The following is a 6,380-nucleotide window of genomic DNA, read 5'->3' as shown; positions in this document are numbered from 1 at the left end:
TATGATCACTGTGGTCTGACTAGCCTTGGCCCAGCACCTACCCCAAGCCCCCACTTGGGGGTGGCGGGGGTGGGGATAATGGATGATCCTGAGGGTTGGGACTATTTATGTTGGATGGAATCAAAGCCAATGAAGTCCATCTAGTGTAGTGTACTACAGATTTGTCAACTTTTTTTTTTTTTTTGGTGAGGAAGATTTGCCCTGAGCTACCATCTGTGCCAGTCTTCCTGTGTTTTCTATGTGGGTCACCACCTCAGCATGGCTGACTAGTTGTGTACATCCACGCCCAGGATCTGAACCCACAAACCTGCAAACCCAGGCCACCAGAAGCAGAGCACATTGAACTTAATCACTACACCACAGTTTTTATCAATGGATTAGATAAAGAAAGGAAATTGATCAGTTATGCAGATGACACAAACTGAGAAGGATCTAGAATACCACTGATGACTATTCCTTAAGATTTAAAAGGGCCATTGAGGGCAAAGAAGCTCAGATTTCCTACTCTTAGGGCCTCTGCTTTCTGGACAAAACCTAGCCACTCTCCCTTGCTCTGTGTCTCAGGGGCTGGGCCCCTACTCTCTTCCTCCTGCCAGCTATTTGTGATAAAGGAGGTCAGGGGAGAACTGGCAGGTACAGGAAGTTGGGTTGGTGTCTACTTGATATAAAGAGATCCTAAGGATATGCAGCCTCCCTTGATGAAACAAAATTCAAATTCTCCAAGGTTAGCAAGGTGAGGGAAGACAACTGTTTCTAGGAGACATAATTGTTTCAGTGAAACCCATCTCCCTGTTGGAATTCCCACTGCCAACTTTCTGCTGGCCCTGTAGGCTATGCTCCATGTATCTAAATCCCTAAGTTAGTTCTAAGAGATAGGTTGGACATTGCCAAATATTTTATGAAATATTAATGAAGAGGGGCCAACCCCGTGGCTGAGTGATTGAGTTCGCACACTCTGCTTTGGCAGCCCAAGGCTTCGCCAGTTCGGATCCTGGGCGCAGACATGGCACTGCTCATCAGGTCATGCTGAGGCATCATCCAAAATAGCACAACCAGAAGGACCTACGACCAGAATATACGACTATGTACTGGGGGTCTTTGGGGAGAAGAAGGAAAAAAAAAAAAAAGATGGGCAAGAGATGTTAGCTCAGGTGCCAATCTTTAAAAAAATATATTAATGAAGAAAAACAGGAATATAAGCCCAGAAAATACAAAAAGCATTAAATAAATCTGGCTTCCTTTTCAAGTATAGATTCTTAATTATTTTATAGCTTCTTGATTTATAAAGCCTGCACCAGACTACTGTTGTCTTTTCGTTAGCTTCACACTGCTTTGGAGATAACTTTGCCTGGGTACCTTGCCTGCTTTTTAGTTCAGACTACAAAGCCTGAACTTAACATGGAAGTACCATTCTTCCTCCCTGCCCCCAAGTAATTTTACTGAGATCATAATGGTTTATAACATTGTGTAATTTCGGATGTACGTTATTGTTTATCAGTTTCTGAATACAATTCATCATGCTCACCCCAGTAGTCTTAATTTTTATCCATCACCATACATATGTGCCACTTTATCCCTTTTGCCCACCCCCCAACTCCCTTGCCCTCTGGTAACCACTAATCTGTTCTCTTTATCTCAAGGTCAGACCTGCCTTACCCTGAAAGTACCATCCTTAAAGTCCATTCTTAACGTGCTCCCCAGGAGCTGTTTCTTAAATTTCTTTATCCCTTCTTCATCAAGACTACTGCATTCTGACTCAGTCTCCTAAGGCTCTTTCCCCCATTCTGGTTTCAGGTTTAGAAGTATCTCTTCACTAAGTAAATGACCCCATCCGGGAACCCACCTAACTGAAATTCCTGCCTCCTGGGAGGACCCCTGCAGCTTATCTGTATGTTATCAGAGATAGCTAGCAAATTTTAGTTCTTTCTAGGTAGGTGCTAGGCATTATGCTAAGCACTTTAATAATTTGCTAACACTTTGACTTACATGTGCTTGGCATTGTTGTAAGCTCTCTACATGTATTGATGAATACAGTTCTCACAAAAAGCTTATGAAGTAGATGCAGTTATTCCCGTTTTGTAGATGAGAAAACAGGCACAGAGGACAAGTGATTTGCCCATATTCTTTGCCTAGTGACTGACAGGCAACCTGACTCCAGAATTGCTGTTCTGGTTCTATGCTATATAGCCATTCAAACTTCACAAATATTTTTTCATTAATCCTGACAACAAAGGTGGAAGATAGGTTTTCTTTAGAGATCTTAAATAATATGTCTAAGGTCTCACAGCTGGTTAGTGGCAATGCTGGGTTTTGAACCAGATCTGCTCAACTCCAGGACTCGAGCTCTTAACCATTCTGTTAATTCCCCAGAGCTTCTCAAACTCTTCCCACTGGTGTTGCAGCAACTAAACCTAGGTGCCTGGATACTCAAATGGGAACGCCATTTTTGCTTAATTTTCAGAAATTATTAATAAATTTTTCTCAGGTGGAAGCATTTCTTAATAGTTTTTCTTTATCAGTGGTAGCTGATATAGCAAGTAGTAGCAAATGATGGAGTGAGAAGTAATGAACAGGTAGGATATATTACCAGAAAAACTCAAATACTTGAGCTAACCTCATGGGTGTCACTTTTTTATAGCATATGCATAATGACTTTTTTATGCCAGTAGAATTGTAATGAAATTAAATATACCATTTTATAGTATTCCAAATAAAAGCAACAGGACTTTATGAATCTGAGAAGTTTGAAAGACATACATCATCATATCTGAACAAATGATTATGGTGTAAAACACATCTAATTAAAACCCACAGCACTCCTATAACAAATGCTTTCATTGCAGGGACGAGCCCTGAGTTTCTGAGAACAATCTTTCCGCAGCCTGGAGGGGGAGTTGAGGGAGGATTGCCCCATTCCCCAACCCCAGGCCTGGCTGCCTTGGAGGTGAGGAGGTCTGAAAGCCAGGTCTGAGCAAGAGCTCTTCCTTCACAGGTGCCAAGGCTATTACAAATACAGTGGCCTTCTCCATTCCACACAGTCCCGTGCTCAAGCAGCCTCACTTCATTTAGACCTGGACGTGCTTAGTGAGGGCTAGGACCAGGAAAAGAACTACTTTTCTCACTTAGTTCCAGGTGGAGGGAAGATGGCTATGATTTCTGGATTGAGAACTCAAAAACGCCTGGAGTTTAAACTTCCGCTTCCTGTCATGGGAATTTTCCATCCAGGCAGGGTGTGGCCATGACTCAGTTTGTGGGGAGGATGTGGCCCTCCATGGGGGAGGAGCCTTCTGCTTGATTCTGCCTTTCATTCTGGCCAGGGGTGGAGATGGAGGGAAGAGTCTGGTGCTGAGTCATAACTGGGTTACTTACTAGCTTCTCACAGGCTGGATTCTGAGGTGGAAGTTTGGGCGATGTCTCAGCTTCTGGGACCACTTTGGGAGTGGTGGGAGGAAACTTCACTGGTCACACAATTACCCCAGAAGGGGTGGGAATAAAGTACGGTCCATTTTGTTTGAAGGGGCATCAGTCTCTCTTGGTATAGGATTTTTCACAAATTTCAGAATCCCCTTGCAGTGGGGCCAGAGACACCACCCTTTAAGTTAAAGCATTGCCTATAAAAATTAGGGGAGAACCCCCAATCTCCTTAGTCCTAGCTATACGTGGGTCCTGCTAGCTGGGAGCCAGTGAGCGTGGAGGTGAAGATGAGAAGTATGGTGTCAAGGAGAAGGCAGACTTTGAACTGCAGCAGCAGAACGTGCTAGGGGAGGGGGCACTTGATCCATTGTTCACTGAGGCCTTTCTTGTTCTTCCAAATCTTGATTACTTTAGGGGACAGGGTCTGCTTACAATTCCACTTGCATTGTAGGGAGCCTAAGCTCTGGCTGCACTTGTAGGGTAAAAGGAGAGAGCACAGGGCTTCCAAGGTAGTGGCTTGGTGGATAGGATTAATGCACCCTAAAGAGGCTTTGTTCTGTGAGCCCTAGTGGTTCTGGGCTAGAGAAAGATTGCTGGAGGTCCTCGGCTAACAAGGTCACCTTGGCTGAGAGAGTATTTCTGCTGGAATAAACAGGACTCTTCAAGCTTCTTCCCTCCTGCTTGTAAGTGCTGATGAGGCATTTTCTCAAGTAGGGGTAGAAAAGAGGGAGGAGAGACCTAGATACACAGTTGCATTCAGAAAACATTCTTTACTATTCCTTCCCATACCCATCTCTATCATAACCAACTCTCTTGTCTCTTCCTCCATGAAACCTTTCCTCTCCTTCACAGACAGCCTGTTCTCTGTTTATCCCTAACTCCAAAAGGCCAACTTTCTTCTGTCCAGGATTTGTCTGAGGGAAACTCTGGAATTAAGATTTTGTGCCACCCTGGTGGGCCTGAAGAGACCTTGGGAGTCTAATGGAAGGCACAGAATAAATTAAAAAGTCTGCTTCGTCTGGCTCTGGAAAGGGCATGTAAAGTCCAAAGTGAGAAGCATTTCTGCTCTAAACCTGACGTTGAGGGCCTATGAGCTGCCCTGGAAGTCTGTATTGGCCTGGGAGAAATAATACTGCTGTTTCAGGCAGAAGTCAAGATGTCAGGTAATGGTAAAGCCTGTAACCTCACCCTCTTCACCAGGGCCAAAGCTTGTCTTTGGGCTCCAGGATTGGGTCCCGTATCCTTTGCTGACATACTACCTTGCCTAGGATTCCAAATGACCTTCAAGAGTTAAACCATTGAACTCCAGATTCTTGGTACTGTGGCTGAGAATCCAAGCAGGTAACAGTAATCTACATCCTCACACCCCAGTCCAGTGAACCTAGAAGCTTCTCCTCTGCCAGGTCTATGAGCACAGTGGAAGGGCTGACTCTAGGGAGAGGAGTCTGGCCTCTAGTTTTGTGTCCTCCCTCAGCTGTTCTCAGTTTCCTGTAGCCCTAGGGTTACTTGTTGCTGAGTCAAAGGAGTGAAGATTCAGGAGAATGGCCCAGAGAAGGGCAAACCAAGTTACTTGAATTTAGAAAGATGTTCTGGCACTAGTCCTAAAGACAACCCTCCAGGACTAATCAATTCCCAAAGAAAGAGGATGCCTATTGGATGCTGTGCTGTACTCATTCGCATACAAGAACCCAAGCTTTCTTCTGTACTATGCTGCTGCTCAGCAAAACAATGACAATCAACCTCAATGTGACAGATTTTCACTATGCACCTAATATATGCTGGATTAGTCTGCGGGAGTTTCATGGACAGCATTTTTATAACTGTTAGATGATCAACATTTGTGACTGAAGGGCAACAGTTTGCCCCCAGCTCTCCAGTTTAATACACTTGTCAATGCAAATAATCAGTAACCAAAATCTATAGATAAGATAGAGTGATATTTATTGAGCTGAGGAGTAACCAGGAAGCCCTGTCTCCACCCCGGAAGAAAGCACTCAGGGAAGTGTGGCTTACAGCATGGTTATATGAACAAAGAACAGATATCAAGCATGACAGGTAGAGAATCTTTTTTCCAAAGTCACAAGGAGATGTTTTGCCACAGTTTAGCACGTACACAGCAGTTCAACTTGACCTTGGTTCTCTGGGAAGAAAAACTTATCTTCAGAGAAGTACTGGTAGTGGCGCCAGAGAAAGGGAGACATTCATCTCTGTAAGGAGTGCATTCTTTGCTTTGGGAAAATGTTTGAGCAGATGTACAATGCATGTTCGGTGGGCCATAAGTCAGGCTGCTCTGGGAAAAACAAGTTTTAGGCCAAATCAGATTTAAACCAGAATGGCTTCTCTATATACCTCAATATGTGAAAAATTATTCTTATTTTCATCATGTGCATTTCAATCTTGCGAATATATCTAGATTTAGAACTTTAAAATGCAACATAATCCAGCATTGGCCAGATCACTGCCACCTCAATATTGTCCACCACTGTACTTAGTTTGTCTTTAGCTCAGGGGGCAGAGAGGGCCATTTATTGCCATCCATCTTTCTCTGGACAGGGAGGAATCTGATTCTCCCTGGTGGGGCATGGCTTTTTTTCCTCTTAACAACTTCATCTGCTCTCACCACCTCAATAACCAAGCATTTACTCCCTCTCTACAACTAAGGAGACCAGAAAAGGCTTACAGAAGAAATTAAAGGATTTTATCACAAACAGAAATTTACTTTTAGGCTGTCCCTTTCTCCTCCCGGTTTATCTGAGCTAACAGGAAAGCGTAATGAAGGCCTGTGATTCAGCTGCAGGCAGGGTGTCTGCCTGAGCAGGTCACACCCATTGGTCTCATTTACCAGGAAAAAGAATCTAAGACAGGCTATGATTTTTAGTGAGGCGACGTTGTATCTGCCGTCAAAACTTGGCTGAATGAAGGCAAGAGTTAACAGCTGTTTCCATGATTACTGCTGCTGTCACTGG

Source organism: Equus quagga, chromosome 2 (assembly GCF_021613505.1).
Source record: "Equus quagga isolate Etosha38 chromosome 2, UCLA_HA_Equagga_1.0, whole genome shotgun sequence".
In the NCBI taxonomy this organism is placed as follows: Eukaryota; Metazoa; Chordata; class Mammalia; order Perissodactyla; family Equidae; genus Equus; species Equus quagga.
Note: the sequence above shows the minus strand (reverse complement) of the source record.